The sequence below is a fragment of the Manacus candei genome, unplaced genomic scaffold (genome assembly GCF_025592945.1).
Source record: "Manacus candei isolate 608988 ecotype Guabito, Panama unplaced genomic scaffold, ASM2559294v1 h1tg000003l, whole genome shotgun sequence".
Lineage (NCBI taxonomy): Eukaryota > Metazoa > Chordata > Aves > Passeriformes > Pipridae > Manacus > Manacus candei.
Window position 1 is genome coordinate 19,047,926 of NW_026138051.1, and position 14,869 is coordinate 19,062,794.

At 47.8% G+C, this 14,869-nt stretch overlaps 1 protein-coding gene across 3 annotated transcripts in view; it reads right to left on the reverse strand.

Annotated features, from left to right (window-relative positions):
- The window catches only part of AMOT (angiomotin), a 59,185-nt gene extending 45,624 nt beyond the window's left edge, over positions 1–13,561 (reverse strand). Inside the window, exon 1 of one of the 3 annotated variants that reach the window (XM_051790560.1) lies at positions 13,360–13,561. The gene's annotated coding sequence lies outside the window, so the exon portion shown is untranslated. Of the gene's footprint in view, positions 1–1,128; positions 2,372–13,359 lie in introns of those variants that run through there. The other 2 variants (XM_051790540.1, XM_051790551.1) reach the window with 2 other exon arrangements.
- Positions 13,562–14,869: the final 1,308 nt, after the last annotated feature.

The window sequence follows — 14,869 nt, forward strand, 5'->3', positions numbered from 1 at the left end:
AGAAGGGGAAGGGAAAAAAAAAATTAAAAACGAAAGAGGAATGAGGACCAGGACCAGGATAGACTACAATGTAGCTTTTCCTGTATCATCCACAAGAAAAACCCACGCAGTGGGGAAGAGCTTGATGTTAAGGCTGATTTCACCACGTGAACAGGCAGTTCCTCCTGCTGGGGGATGCTGTGTGTTTCCACAGGGAACAATATAATCCTCTCTGACACAAGGAGTCCTACTACCAGCCACACAAAATTCCACAGGTCCTTTCCTTGCAGGAAAGGCTGCTAGTGATGAAACTCTGGCCTTTGGGAAGGGGGTATGCGGTTACAGAGCTGGGGGAGAAGGAAAATGAGACAATCACAGCAGTATTATCAGTTGTAAACGAGGACACTTCCAGCACTTAGGCCCTACAGAAAGGAGGATTCTGCGAAATATGTTTCCCTGCACGGAGACTGGGCCTTCATCCAGTTATTATGTGCATGTCTCCACTGCATTTTTAGTCTTACTTTGAAAAAAAATCTCAAAACAAAGGAAACATCTCCTCATACTCTCTCTGCACAACGCCAAGCGTGTTCCTAGCCATGTTCAATAGTCTGTTAAGGCAGGTTAATTACAGATCCAACACTTTTACACCTTGTGACACAGTAGTAAAGCACTTAATGTAAAACAAATTCCAGTGTGAAACAAGAAATGCCAACCAATTGTGGCAGCCCTGTTTGCACGCGTGATACGTAAAGGCACATACGTGCTCCTCTGTGGAGCACAACAAGCAAAGACAATCTCAACACGTGGATTACAAGCACAATGATTGTGATTATTTTCTCCAACAAAAAGAGCACCACAAGAAACGCAGCTGCTTTCAAACACAGCCTGACACAAAACCACTTCAGCGACTTCCACCGAGTTTTACTTGATCCAGTTACACACAAGTACATCCCCATTGATTTGGCAATTTACTACCAGTGGTAGTGCACAAGTGTAATTTTTTTTCCTTGCAAGAATTTTGCAAGATGAAAAGTAAACTTTACAGGAAAGAGAAGTGATGGGCAAAAGCTGACAGAGAGCCAGTCTAACTCCCAGGTTTAGGCTGATGAATGAATGCAGAGTCCCTTGTGCCGTGAGCACGTCTCTTACCTACTGATCTGCTGAAGACAAAAGGGTTTTCTTCTTTTCAGAAACTGGACACTTGTAGCTCGTCGGGTCAGTCACACAAAGCTTCCCTGCTGCCAAAGGTATTCTTTTTCCCCTCGGGTTTTTGTTGTTGTTGTTTGGTTTTTTTACCCCAGAGAGTAAAGGGCAGAACAGTGGATTCAGCAGGGGCAAAGGGTGGAATTCGAGACTCAACAGGCTGGAGAACTGCAGAGCTCTCTCCAAAAGATGCTGTATTTCAAGGCGCTTTCATTTGCAAATCCTTCTTCATCCTCAGTGTCAATAAAACTGGAGGAGGGGGAGTAAACTTTTTTATCTGTAGAAATACACCGGACTCCACAGAAAGGGGAATGTGATACGAACTGGATTTGTGGCTGGACTTTTTCTTTTATTAAAAATCAATATATATTCAGACAGGAGACCGAGACAGAAGGGTTAAAATCCAATACGGTCAGGCAGGACCTGCCCGCGGTGCCTGGGAGGAGGATAGCGGTGCCTCGAGCTCGGCGGAATAAACAAAAAGCAGCAGAGCGGCTGTCCCGGCGCTGGCGGCGCCGCCGGGCTGTCAGTGGCAGCGCGGCGCGGGGCTCCCGCGGCCCCGGCAGGGCAGGGCGGCCCAAGGCATCGCGGGCTCCGCTCGCTCCCTCCCCGGGTTACCTGTGCGCGGCGGGGCCGGGCTCTCGGGCGGCGGCACGGCCGGGACGGGACGGGACGGGCAGGGCAGGGCAGCTCCGCTCCTTCCGCTGCTCGGGCTCGGCGGCCGCGGGACGCGCTCGGCGGGGCGGGCAGGAAGCGACGGCCGGGCCCGCCCCGCCCGCGGCACCGCCCCGCCCGCGCTATTGTGTGCGGGCACGGAACCGCAGGGTCCGGAGCTGGGGGGGACGAGCGGGGATCAGCCAGTCCAGCTCCTGGCCCTGCACAGGCACCCCAACAATCCCACCCCGTCCCTCAGAGCGTTGTCCAAACCCTCCTGGAGCTCTGGCTGCCTTGGGGCCGTGCCCACTGCCCTGGGGAGCCTGGTCAGTGCCCAACCACCCTCTGGGGGAAGAACCTCTTTCTAATACCCAATTTAAACCTCCCCTGACACAGCTGCAGCCGTTCTTCAGGTTCTGTCACTGGTCACACAGAGCAGACACCGGAGCTGCCCCTCCACTGTCCCTCGGGAGGATGTTGTAGACCACAATGAGGTCTCCTCTCAGTCTCCTTCAGGCTGAACACACCAAGTGCCCTCAGCTGCTCCTCACACGGCTTTCCCTCAAGGCCCTTCCCCATCTTCGTTGCCCTCCTTTGGATGCTCTCGAATGGCATAGTATCTTTCTTACATTGTGGTGCCCAAAACTGCCCCAATATTGCAGGTGAGGCCGCCCTAGTGCAGAGCAGAGCGGGACAATCCCCTCTCGCCCAGCAGCGATGCTGGGCCTGATGCTCCCCAGGACCACCCGGGTCCCTCCACAGAGCTGCCCCACCAGTGTCCCCACTGCTCCCTGCAGCTGCTGAGCGCTGTCCCTGCCCTGGGGAAGTGGCAGAGCTCTGGCCCAGCCTGAGCTTTGGCCGCGCTCCAGTCCCGGTGCTCCGCAGAGGGGTTGTGAGGGCTTCACCCTACGAGTCACCCAGGCACCTGTGGGAGCATCCACAGAAGTCAGACCCAAGGTCTCACACCCGACCCACTGAGCCAGTGGAGTGAAACAGGTTTATACCAACGTACACCGGCCAAGGGGCTGACTCACCCACTTTTTCACGGCCAAATGCTGAAAATAATTGAAAGTGCAGCAAGAACTGATCATGACTAACTGCACACAGGCAGTATATTAAAGGAGTTCCTCATATGTAGTGTTCTGCTTAAAACCAAAATGTACATCACGGAACCTTCCAAGGCTCAGCTTATCCTAACAGGAATTATCCACAGACCTCTACCACTCTACCACAGCTGGATTGAATGGTCAGTGTGGGAAGAGGAGGCGGAAGAGACTTCAGTTCTTTTCCCCAAATACAACCATGGTTTTGCTTTGTTTCACATTTTACCGCATAATAAAAGATGATGGCCATGCTCAGAGATATCTCCTGTCCAAGGCTTTAAAGCCTGGAATCACACTGTAGAATTTCAACTTCTAAAATAGCTTATCTTTAAATATGTCACAACCTTTAAAGCAAAGCATGTCTCCCCACTCAAAAGCCAGTAAAAGGACCCCAAAATGATAATAAAAAGAAAGACTTAAGCCAGTCTCCCTCTTTTAGATCTAACAGGAGTTGGGAATGACAGTAATACTGTCAGCTCTGCAGTGGAACCAGCCTCTGCATCAGAGAGGCAAAGCTCTTGCTCTGAAATGGGGTAAGCAACACCAACTTTTCCTTGCCCCATCCCTGTAATCAGGGCAAATCCCCAGCCTAAACAAAGCCGAGATAACAAACTGGTCTTTCAATTGGGACTTACTTGTGTACAAACAATGGTACCCTGTCTTTCTCACAATCCACCTCCAGCTTTTGCATATAAAGCAGTAGAATCCTTCCCCAGTGAGGTCACTCCTGTCCTGAACTCAGGAGGAGAATGATCTCCCAGTGACAGCTTTCACTTGGCTCCTGGTCACTAACTTGGAATTTCAAGAAAGAGTGAAACAAAAAAAATGAATGAAACTGTCACAGTGTGTCCACAGCTGATTTAATATATAGAGCATAACCATGCAAATATGAAGCCCATTAAGTAGTCCCAGTATGACAAGGTGTGGCCGTAAGATGCCACCAGTTTCCAAAAGTACTAAAAGTGAAAAAACTGGCCACATGTCAAATCCTTCCACTGTGAAATTCTGCCTTCATGTGAGGAGACGTGACATGATTCAGCCATTTACCTTTTACTTGCTCTGCGCAAACAAATCCTTTCTGACATTCTCAACTCTTAACATTGAAAAGAAGCTCTGGACAAAAGTTCAGGAAATCAAACTGCAGAAATCCCAAATGCAGAATATATATAAACATCTATTTTTTCGCCTCATAATCGACATTCATTCATTGGAACATTTCACTGGAACAAATGCAGAAACACACATGTAACCCTACAGTTTGAAAACGCCAAAGGAAAAGGGCAAGGCAGAAGGAGCTACTGAAGCACATATTTGCTTGGATGCTGTGGGGTAGAGCTGTAAGGGAAATACAGCTACAGTGAGTGAAGAGTTAGAAAATGTGCCTCAGTCACACATCCTGTCTCCCTCCCACATGCTCAAAGAAAATATGGGAGCAAGGCGAGAAGGCAGAGTCATCAGGAAAGCACAACTCTTGCTTCATGCAGGCACTGGGAAGGGGTGAGCCTTGCCTGAGGCGTGTTAACCCCAGCTCCTCTGCCGCTGTTTATTCCAGGGGCACTGCTCGTGTTTAACCCCCAGTTGGAGATACCAGCACTATCGAACTGCAAAAGAACAAAGCTGCATGAAATCCAAATTCTCTCCCTTCCAATACTCTCCCGCTGTATCCTCCCTTCACCCAGCTCCCGCCCAGTCAGCCCTCAGGAGCTCCAGCGCTCATCTGAACGGCTGCCAGCAGAGGAAGTGAGCGGTTTCCACACACACATCACGCCACAATGTGGGAATTCAGGAAACAACACAAGAAAGGGGTTCCTAATAACTGTTCCAGCGCACTGGGGCCAATTTATGCAATCGCACAAAGGTGACGGTAGCTGTGTTAGAAAGCACAGAAGATAAACTCCACAACGGCAACTCAGTTCAAAGCAGGAAAATAAATCTTGGGCTCAGGAGCTGTTTGGATGACCGGGAATCGCTCCACCCACAATTTTTTAAGAGGTTGTCCTTCACATTCTTTAAAATTCCTCCATCTTAAACTTCCTCCCTCCAGGAATCACTGTAGCTCTGCTGCCCTTTGTCCCCAGCAGCTGGAGCTCAGGAAGCTGCTGATATTATCCCTCCTGTACAGACACCACCGCTCAGTCAGTGGAGACGGGCATAAATTAATTTCCATGGATCTCTGCTCTTGGGCCAGTTTAACAGAGCTTTTCTTCTTACACATAAAAGTAAACCCTTAGCAGGGCTCAGAAGTGCCATTGTCTCTTGGGACCAGACAGTACATCCCCACCACCACCAAAGCTGGATGTTCTTTGCCCAGTCTGTAAACACATTGTTGGGTGAAATAAGGACCCTACTGTAAATAGACAGTAATGCAAGAAATAGTATAGTAAAAAAGACAAAGAAGAGGAGCTGAGTACATTTACTACGTGAGCAGGAGCAAGGAACAGACATTTCTGAAAAGGGAGATCGTATTTCTTGTCACGGATGCAAAAGTCACAGAATCACAGAATGGTTTTGGTTGGAAGGGACCTTGCCATGGTCAGGGACACCTTGCCATGGTCAGGGACACCTTCCAGTAGACCAGGTTGCTCCAAGCCCCATCCAACCTGGCCTTGAACACTTCAGGTCAGTTTGACAGATAGATTCGTTAAAGATAAAAAGTGAACCAACACATTAGGGGATACAGACCAAAACAAGACTAAAACATTTCAAAACCTGGTAAGAAGCACAAGAAACAGGTGAAGAAAGTACCAAGGTATAGGAGTGGTTTGTCCAAAGTCAGTTCAGTCTGGATTTGGAGAGTCTCAGAGTCACAGGGCACAGGCCCTGCCTTGCTGCCCACACTTATGGTGAGCCTGGACCTGCAGCACTGCAGCTTTTGCTGCAGTTTTACCACCTGCTTTTAGCACTCAGCCTTCAGGGTGGTCATGGCCATTTCAGAGTCATATGCAGAAGGTTTGGTGTTGCTGCTACATCCAGCCCTGAGCTGTAACAAAGCCTGGAGGACTCCCTCAGGTCCTGCCATTGGGTACAGCTGGAGACCAGCTGTGACTTCTGAAGAGAAACAGAATCCATCTGACAGACACGAGATTGAGGCATGAATTATATGTAAACCCAGTTATCATTCACCAAGATGGCAATGACAGGTATTCACAGACCAACAGCACCAGAAATTACTACCATGAAACTTGACATGCACAAAATCACTAGAAAAATTCTCCTTCTCAAAACACACAAGCAGGAATAGTTACACACGATGTACTGCTCTGGCCTTCACTGTGATTGCTGTGTCTTTCTACACAAATGTATTATTTTGCCCATTCTATATAATCAAACTTTGATGACCACATAACTTCTGAGAGGGAAGTAACTGATACAGAAACTTTTGCACAGCCAACTTAATATCCTGTCTATACTGTGATTTACATCGTAACACAGCTCCCGCTCATCTCAGGTTTTGCATGCTACTGCCTGTGAAGATTTTCAAAAGTATGTCAGCTTGGGAGGTACCTCTAATGGAGTGTAACTCAAGTGCAGCATGGTTCCTGGGAGAAGAAAGGGCCTGCACAGGAAGGGGCAGCAAAGGAACAGCTTACACAGTGAAATGCAATATAGAGGTCAGCAGTCTCATGTCACCCGTGAGGTGATTGATCAGGTACCACCTGTAAAGAGAATTATTCTAACTGCTGAACTCTGGCCCCTTTCTATGCAGAATTTCAGAAGAAAGACGTGTAACCAGGAGAGTGATAAACAACTGCCAACTATGAAAAAATAAACGTCTCAGCTTTGCCCTAAACACATTCACACCCCAGTGCCCTACAGCTAAATGTACTTGGGGCAAAATAAGGACAGCAGGGTTAGTCTGGACAAAGGGATTTCCCTACAAGACGCTATTTTTCTCCCAAAGAGGGTTCTGTAAGCCATTAACTAATGTCTATTATATATTAACAACCTTGATGTAAAAAAGTTGACCATCTCCCTTGCTTACCTGCACTCTTGCCTCTCATGTCTCTTTAAAAAAATCTGCTGAAATGAATGAAAAGATTCCTTCAACGTCCAGTGGATTCAGAGTAGAGTAAACCCTAAGAGTAAGACATGGAGGCCCTGGACTTCAACATAGCATTTGTTTGGCCTCAGTGACTAAAGAACGATGAAATTAGAGAAGAACAAGATGCACAGCAGGTTCTGCAGCAAAAACCAGACCTGATAATCCTGATATTGCAATGATCATAAAGACTGTGAGGGGACAACCACGGCTGATTTAAACCAAAAAGCCTAACCTCTTCCGAGTCTCCAGGCCTTGTAATGGCACAACTGTACTGACAAAGACCATGGGGATGGGGGAGAGGGGGTGCTTTTTGATTTTAAGCTCTTGCAACTTCTTTTTAATGCTGATGTCAAGCAGACTCAGGAGTGAGAAATGAAAGAGGCCCAACCAACAGTAATCTTTGGCTGGAAGCAAACTTCCATAGCCTGGGAAGTTTAAAGGTATGGTCTCAGTGAAACACTGAGTGCCATACACATGCTAGAGCTCTACAAATTGTAGGAGCAGGACCATCTTCCCCCAGCACAGAGAAGCTGTACTAAAGAGTAAACAGCTTGTTTTGAACATGAAATTAAAGAACAGAAATTAAAGGAGAAATAATTTTATGAGCAAAAAAGGTCAACGCATTGGAACAAAATAGATTAATTTCTGTTAAATGACTGCTTCAAAAAGTGGTAATTAGAATTTTTCTGAACATAGTCAGTTGTGCTCCTAAAAACAATCCTGTAGTAAGCTACGAAAATATTGATAATTAGAGACAGCAAGGTATCAAGTTACAGGTAATTGATTAACATTTTGTTTTCACATAAATGAAAAACTAAAAATAGAATTATGGAACAAAGTCTGATTAGATTTTAAAATCGAATTCAGAAGCTGCTGCCATATTCTTGAAGAGCCACAGCACTCTCTGCTGGTGATCTTTGTTCAACAGTTATTGAGAGAAAAATGAGGAATGAAAATGCATTATGTTCTCGATATGAAATGCCATTTTTCTTTTAAATGGATGATTAATTAGATCTTGGAGCTAGATATGTTTTTGGAAACAACACAGTCATTACTAAGAACTGCACTTACTATGGGCAATCATCACTCACTGGAATAAATTTCACTGTCACAAATAAACATCTGATGCAGATGCTTCTCTCAGCAGAAAGCACTTCTGTGGTGCTGTAGCACAAAGACAAGCTGGTGTGAGAAATTCTCATGATGCCAAATCCTTTGGCTCCACCCTGACTTTCCATCAATTTTAGAGTCATGCCAAGAAAAACAGCTCTCATTAAAATTAAGTCCTAGTACAGCTCCAACACCTTCCCCAACAGGAGTCACAGTGGAAATGCTGCTGCTTTAATCAAAGCAAACCTGCTCCCAAACCTGTCTCTGTTCCACCCTTTGCCAGGAAGCTGGAAAGGCTTTGATTTCCTCTCCCCAGGATGCACCCAAGCCTTGTCCACACCTCTCCTGGATTACCTTACCACACCTGAGCCTGCAGAGGGACAAACAGACCAGCAGCAACAAAATAAACCCGAGGCCAAGTACCCAGCTGACAGCTGTCCCAGCTCCCAAACTGCTCAGATCAGGCATCAGTAAGAAGGGTAAAAACTGGCAAATTGAATCCGTGTGCAGCTCATGGAAGTGTGGGAAACAAAAGAGACAATGTTAAGCACAGAGTATTCATTAGCAAAGGGCTTGAGTTTCTTGGCTTTTGCCATCTGCTTCCCAAAGGCCATTTTTCAAGGTAGCTTTTTGTTCTTTAGTTTCAAATGTAGTCATGGAAAGACATCATACTCCTTCTTAGCTGATGAACTAAAGCTCAGTACACACTGAGGGGGCAGGAGGGGAAAGCAATGTCAAAGCTGGGGTTTTTCTGCTGGACTACAGCAGGATTTGCATCAGAGCTTTACCTGACAAAACTGATCTAAAGACCTCAGCCAGCTCCCCAAATATTCATTTACACTATGGTATTAAAGACATAAAGAAATCCAATGTTTACCAAAAACCAATACACGAGAGTTCAGAATGCAGTCCTATCACCCTGAGTCACAGCAAAGCCAGGGCTCAGCTCTGCAGGGCTGGGCTGGACCTGCCATCACAAGCACCTTTCAATACCTGCAAGGCACTCAGGAGCTTGTTAATGAGGATGGCTTCAAGTACTCGGGATGCTGAAGAGATGCTTTGGGAAAAGGGGTCCCAGTCATTCCCAGGGAGGGGCCTGAGGTCTCTGGTTTTTCCACCTAAAGGGACAGAGTTGGCCCTCTGAGCAGGCAGAGGGTGCAGCCACAGCTGCATTAAATGGTGTGGGAGCAAGAGCTCCCAAAGCCCCGTGGTGGGTCTGTACCCCTCCATCACATGGGAGACATCTGGAGCAAGACTATGAATCCCCTGGTGCCCAGGCCAGGATTCTGAAAGCAGCTTCATGTCTGGTAGGACATAAATATCACCTTAGGATCCGCTTCATTATGTCCCCACATATAAGCCAAATTTTGAAAATCTGACCTTTGCTTCTTCAGAAAAATCTGAATTTTGCTAATCCTGGGGCTTAGAGGGGAACTGGTGTAGTGCTCAATCCAGAAACTGCAGCGATTCAGGTGAAGTTCTGGAAGTTCAAATAGGGGGTCAGAAATTGAAACCCAGGGGCTGTTTCACTGTTTCAGTCAGAAGATATTTGTATATTCAGTGCAGCAAGATACACAGCACTTTCAACCGTTTTTCTTTATGAAGTAAAAAGTGGGAAGAACAGAGAGAGAAACTGCAGAAACAGCTTAGAGCCTTAAAAGGAATACACACAGTGGTAAAAAAGTGAGTTTTAACATAGTCGTAAGTCAAAGTCAGGAATAATTGTTGTAATGCATTCTGCTCCTGACAAATCTCAAATTTAGAAGAGCTTCACATCTGCTGAGAGTCCCAAGAAACTTTTTAAGCATTCAGGGCTCACGGACACTTGGCAGAGTAGGACAGAGTGACAGCCAAATGCCAAACACAGCTCCGAAACACCGCGGGAGGAACAGACATTCCTGCCTAAGGGATCGCAGCAAGTTTCCCGTCCCAGAAAAGGACAAAAGGTTTAAAACCTGAAGTTTTCTACTTTTCAAGGAAGTTAATATTGTGGACATAACAGCACCCAGCAAGAGATCAGTGATCTACAAGGATGAGAAGATGCTCAAAGCCTTGAGAACCTGAGTAACTACAGGAAATTAACATGATTACTTTTTTAATGTTATTAACTATACATGCCAGACTGCTCCTAAATATTCTCTTCCCACATTTCTACCCACACCTTTACCTTAGTACCATAGGAATTCTGTATTCAGCTCTGTCCCTTGATCATTAATGCACAGACTCCTAAGCTTCAGACTTCAAAGCAATGCACGGCTAAGAGTCACAGGCACAGGACTGGGACAGTGTCAAACTCTCCCTCCACCTTCTGTTTGACTTCACCGTAGGAACACCTCCTTCTACAGGAAAGCCACTGATTTATGTGGGGCTTTCCACAGATTAAGTTAATAAGGGAACCCAACAGTGCTTCATCTCCTTCCACCTTCCAAACACTGGAAAATCAAAGGAAATGGGAATGTCTCCTGGGGTAAGAGAAAAACATGAGCACTCCACAAATATGCAAGGGAAGAAACCAAAGGCTTCATCGTGTGGATATGCACTTCTCCAGGAGCCCTCTACCCTTCTCCTCCCTCCCATAAGTCACATATAATGTTCTCAGGGAAACTTGGTACAACTGCAAGGCCTCACCCACACTGATCGTCACCTACAACGGTGGTGGTTTAGTTTTATTCCTGATTTTTCTTTTAGATTTTTCTTTCCTTTGTCCCTCACTACTTTCTTCTGCTCCAACCCTCCCTCTTTCTGCTTCTCAAAATGTCTGCATTCCCTGCTTATTTCTGCAGATTCTCTCCTCTCATCTGTAGCACATTTCCAGTACTCAAAGCTCCAGTCATGCCCCACTGCTCAAAGCTTCCAGCATATGAGAAGGAATTACACTTAACACAATACAAATGAAGAAATTACAACACAGATATATCAAGATATAGGTCTCTACAAGACCTAGGGGACTTAGGGACTCATTTTAAAGTAACTTGTAATCAGCATTCCTTTGAGCTACATTTGAAAATTACACCAGCATTCCCTGGCAAAGATTAAGCCCCATCAGGGTCAGGTAGAACAGCAGTCTGGGCTTTTCCAGCTTGATTTGTAGCTGTTCTTATATCACCAACTTTCAAGGAAATTACACACCACCAGACTAACACAGGTGCAGTTTCTTTAGTGGTAAGAAAGCTGCTACAGGCCATCAGATGCAGGAATTTTCATCAACAAGATGTGCCAGCTCTGAGCTGTTAGACATTGCAATGGTACAGTGGGAGGAGTGTTGTAGATACACACACTTCAAAGTGCCTTCACCAGTCTCACTGTCCCTCATAAAACACTGGGCTAAAGCAAAGTACTGATGCAGATGGTGTAACAGAGGAATGATTTACTTTCTGAGAAGGTGAAATGTAAAGCCCAACTCAGAAATTTCTCTGCCTAATGAGAACATTGCAATTAGGTCATCACTGAACACTGTGTAACCACAAATCGGAGCAAAAACATTCCCACAGAATAACTAATATGTGACAGGAGGCATTTGGAATGAGAACAAGATTTCATCCACGTAGCCCTGCTGCTGAATTATACAGATAAAGAGCAGCCCTAAGATAGCCAGCTCCCCACACACAGGTGTCGGGATACACAGACCCAGTTTAGCAATCTAGAGCCTAAATTCCCAAACAGGAAAGTTCATGTCCAACTTTGATGAAATCTGACAAAGCATTCAGAGCAAGTTTCAGGGTCAGAATTCTATTTAGGTCATGGATGAACTGGATCCAGGCTACAATCTTCTTTATATCTCCTGGACTCTGGTATGAGCAATGCTTCTAATTTCCAAACCCTATTTCTGCTAAAAAATTCAATCAGCTCTATGCCCAACCCTGCTCAGCTCAGGCTGGACATTCTGGTAAACACGAGACCTGTATTCAAATGACAAGATAAGGGAACAACAGAACAGTCTCCAGACTGCTTTGGTCACTGAAACACCCTGCACTTGGTCCTGCAATTGGAAGTACCTGTTGCTGGGGCAGACAAGTCAGGAGAGGGAAGATTTGTGGGATAATGGGATACTCTTCTGATCAGGGAGATTAGAATTTTTCATGTTTAATGAAAAATTATCATTAAAAAGTGAAGATGAACTAAAGCGGAATTTGCTATTTTATACTGCATTAGAGCTGAATTGAGGATCATTTATCAGAGGCAACACTGAAAATTTTAACCTGAAAACTGAGTGAGGATCTTCTTGATGCATCTCATGATGGGAGAGTGCAGGTGGGAATGCCAAGGACCAGAATCTGGGCCTGGATGTTGTGAGAAGTCCAAACAGCCCGCCAGGAGCCTAAAATACGAAAGTGTTGGGCTGTCCCACCACGTGCTGGACATTGGTGGGGCTCTGGCTGGTTACAGCACCAAGAAAAGCAATGAGTGCCTGGGATCACACAAGTCCCTGTGTCCACCACAGCTCCTCCACATCAAAGATTTGGCCTTCCAAGCACTCACCTTCCTCAAAAAGTACCCTGGAACTGAGGCAGATGGGATTTGAGCTGCTTAGACCATGCGGCAAATACCACGGTGAATATTCATGGCCCTGCCCGACTCAGTCTAAGGAAAGGCCTGAGGGCAGAGGGAGCAGCAGGGACGGCCAGAGCCAGAGCCTCGAGGGGGCTGGGGTGGGATCCCACTCTCCGACAAGGCAAAGCCTTTAACTCTTTGAGGATTATCACCCTCGGACTGGCATTCTGTTCCCTCAGAGATCAAAGCAGGAGGATTTGGAGACGTTCCTGTTAATTTGGAGTTGGGTCAGGTGCGGATGAGCTCCTGTGGGACCGGGACGAGCGCGGGAAGAGGGGGGCAGAGCAGGGGCCATCTCCCGCAGCTGGGGCAGAGGCCCCGGGCTGTGGGTAACAAAACAGCGCCTGCACTTGAAAATGGACCTGGGAAGGGGCAGGAGGGCTCTGTGTCCCCTTCGCACCGACCCCGCCGTCCCCACTGCCACACACGCCCACCAGCCGCCACAGCCCCTCAGCGCCGCTTCCCCGCGACCAGACTCTCCCCAGACCACCGGGGGTGCCCGCGGCGACCCCCGAGCAGTGTCCGCGGTCCCGGAGGCTGCGGGACGACCCACAGAACCGCCCCACAGCCGCCCCGGGAGGAGGACATCTCCGTCAGGGCAGCTCCCCTCCCCGCCTCGGGGGGACCGTCCGGGCGGTGCGAGGAGGGGACGGCGCCGGCCTTCAGCCCCCTCGGAGCGGCCTCGCCCGGCGGCCGCAGCCTCCGCTCCGCTCTTACCCCGCGGGCGCCTGCCCCGGCGGCCGCCCGCTCATCCATCCTGCGCCGCTCCCCTCGGGGCTGACAAAGCCGGCATGGCAATGAGGGACACCAGGGAGCTCTGGGAAGTGCCCACCCCAGATCCAGTGATTAACTTTCACCAGGCGGCTGCAACTACGGCACCCGGCATCCCCCGCCGGCCGCGCTGCGGTGGCGGCCGGGAGCTGTAGTTCTGCCCGCCCGGGCCAGAGCGGCCTTGGCTCGGGGGAGCCGCCGCCTCGGGCAACCACGGCTTGAGCGAGGAGGAATCCCAGAATCGATTAGGGTGGAAAAGACCTCTGAGATCATCGAGTCCAACCTGTGCCCGATCCCCACCTTGTCCCCCAGCCCAGAGCACTGAGTGTCACAGCCAGTCCTTCCTTGGACACCTCCAGGGATGGGGACTCCACCACCTCCCTGGGCAGCCCCTGCCAATGTTTAATCACTCTTTACGTGAAGAAATTCCTCCTGATGTCCAACCTGGCCCTCCCTGGCACAACTGGAGGCCATTCCCCCTCCTCCTGTCCCTTGTTCCCTGGGAGCAGAGCCCGACCCCCCCCAGCTCCCCCCTCCTGTCAGGGGGTTGCAGAGCCAGAAGGTCCCCCCTGAGCCTCCTTTTCTCCAGGCTGAGCCCCCCCAGCTCCCTCAGCTGCTCCTGCTGCTCCAGCCCCTTCCCAGCTCCCTTCCCTTCCCTGGACACGCTCCAGCCCCTCCGTGTCATTCCTGAACTGAGGGGCCCAGAACTGCCCCCAGGATTCAAGGTGCAGACTCACCATTGCCAAGTACAGAGGGACAATCACTTCTCTGGTCCTGCTGACCACACTATTCCTGAGAGACCAGGATGCCATTGGCCTTCTTGGCCACCTGCTTTTAATGTTTCTTCTACAATATTTCTAACTAACACCATTCCTTGCCCCAGAAAGATTCTCAACAAAAGCAATAAAAATGTAAAAACCAGACTGTCAAAGATTCATGTCTAGAAAGGTTGCCATGTCAAAATAATTTAGGAAGACCAGTATGACTCCAGAGGATATAAAATTTAATAAGAAATTTCTAGATGCCTTAAGAACATTTTAGCACCTGGCAATAGTCAGGTGCTAAAAAGTATTAATAGGTAAAGCTTAAAAAAATCTGGAAACCCTGTCACTCAAGTAATCAGCAGCTGGTCATCAAGTGTACAGCTCTTGCGATCTCATGTTGAAGTGTTTCATCCATTTTTATTTACAACCCATAAAGTATCTCTCTGGCCATGCAAGGTTTGCTGTGTTAAGCACACAGAACAATGCATAAAACAAGCCATGTGGAAATAAAAGGACATTTTAGAGATGCGAGTACGAAGCATCCAAAGTCAGGTGGAAAAATGCTTTTAAGCACAGACATCTGCACTCACAGAACATTATTACTCCTTGCTGTTTTTGATTAAAGACAGCTTTGTTTTGTTACTTTGGATGAAGAGAGGAAAAACTCAGCAGTTAGTGGCCACACACCAGCT